Source organism: Pteropus vampyrus, unplaced genomic scaffold (genome assembly GCF_000151845.1).
Source record: "Pteropus vampyrus isolate Shadow unplaced genomic scaffold, Pvam_2.0 Scaffold69, whole genome shotgun sequence".
Lineage (NCBI taxonomy): Eukaryota > Metazoa > Chordata > Mammalia > Chiroptera > Pteropodidae > Pteropus > Pteropus vampyrus.
Window position 1 is genome coordinate 6,494,178 of NW_011888850.1, and position 1,787 is coordinate 6,495,964.

Genomic DNA, 1,787 nt, shown 5'->3' on the forward strand with positions numbered 1-1,787 from the left:
AGACATGCTATTGCCACTTGCTTAATCTTCAGATTACCAGAGAAGCCTACAGTTCTTTTGAATTAAAAACTAATCCTCTTCCGTAAAGATGCAATCCGTTACTTTGGTTTTGGGATACCAGGTATGACATGAAAGGCCAAAGTCTTTTAGATTTTATACAGAGTAATTCTAAAACTTGCCAGGATGCCAGTAGCTTCTGGTGTCCATGGCAACATGGTGTCCATGACAAAATATCTATAGCTCATGTTCATTGGGCAGATTGTTAAATAATATATTTTGTCTTTGATATTTTTATTTAAATTCGGATTACAAAAATAGAAGACCTGTGAACATTTCATATTAGAAAGCCCATCGAAATCACTAAAGCCGTAGAGGCACAAGCAGTTAAAAGCATGCATCAGGCCACATAAAAATATTTAATTTACTGAGAACTGTGTATTCACGTTGCTCAGTACCACAGAGAAAGCTGACAGTCTGTTCTTTATAAAACCACGTTTCCCTGTTTTCTTCTTTTGTTTCATTTCTGTTTAAGATTTATTTTTCCTTTAAGTACCTTCCGATAGCTAGGCAGATGAAGATGTGAAGCAGTACGCTGTACAAATGTCAGCTTTTTAGGGGAGAAAGTAAATCGTCAATTCTAAAAAAAAAATCAAACTATCTGTGAACCAGTTTTAATGTGTGCGTGAAAGCAGTTTGGCCATCTACATGAGAAGCAAAAGCAAGGAACAGTTTTGGGGGCGTTTTTTAGGCAAAAAAAAAAAAAAAAAATGTTTCATGCAGGGTGTGTATGCTTTCTTTGCCTTTATATTTCTTTTCAAAGAAATCTCTTGTAAATGACAAAACTGTGAAATGGGTTGCCAAAAATTGTTGCCCTTTGTTAGATGCTTCCAGCAGTGTAAATCCTAAATTGAACCTTGTTCACATCTGTTCCGTCCTCCCTCCCCCAAGAGTGAGGATCTCATCCAACGATGTAATTACCATACGCTTGCTATTAAAGAGCCTTCCAGACACTGGTGATGTTTGCCTCTTTCTTCCTCCCTCCCGCACGGCTGGTCCTAGAGGACACCGAGAAACAAGGGACGAGGACCATGGCTCGTTTTGTGGTTGCTGGGGCCGGTGGTGACGGGATGGCTATGGGGACAGGAGGGAGGACGTGGTTATAGGAACCACTGATACGATTCAACCGTTAATAACCGACGTGCTTTGAGACCTGACCGTATCTCTTCCAATGCTGGAGCTGGTGTTCAGTAATTTTCCATTCCTCAAACTCGTGCTTGAGGTTTGTTTCTGAGGACCCTGTTTTCTTCTATCCCAGTAAGAAATCCTTTGTGACACCAGTTAGAAATCTGTGGTCATTCTATGATGGCACTGACACCATCTCCCCACGACTCTCCTCCCAGTTACTGTTATTCAGTAAACAGTGGCGTGTACAAACTAAATCTGGAAGTTGGTGGTCGAAGTCCCATTATTTTGTTAAGAGCAAAGTTTCTTTCCACAAGCGAATACGTTTCTATACATTGTTAAGTTGATTTGAGATTGCTTTGCTAGGCACAGCTTAGAGGCCTGTGTGTGTATCTTAGATACCTTCATTTGTGGTTCAGGGGGCATTTGTCAGAGATCGTGCCTGAGGGTTGGGCTGTTTGCAAGCTTCCAAACCCATTCAATCCGAATCTGATCTCAGCTGGATGTTGGCATGATCTTCCCCAGACAAAGCCTTTCTTATGGTCCCCCTTTGTTACTGTTAGTTGATCACTCTCACAGATACACTTTTTAAAATACAAATTGAC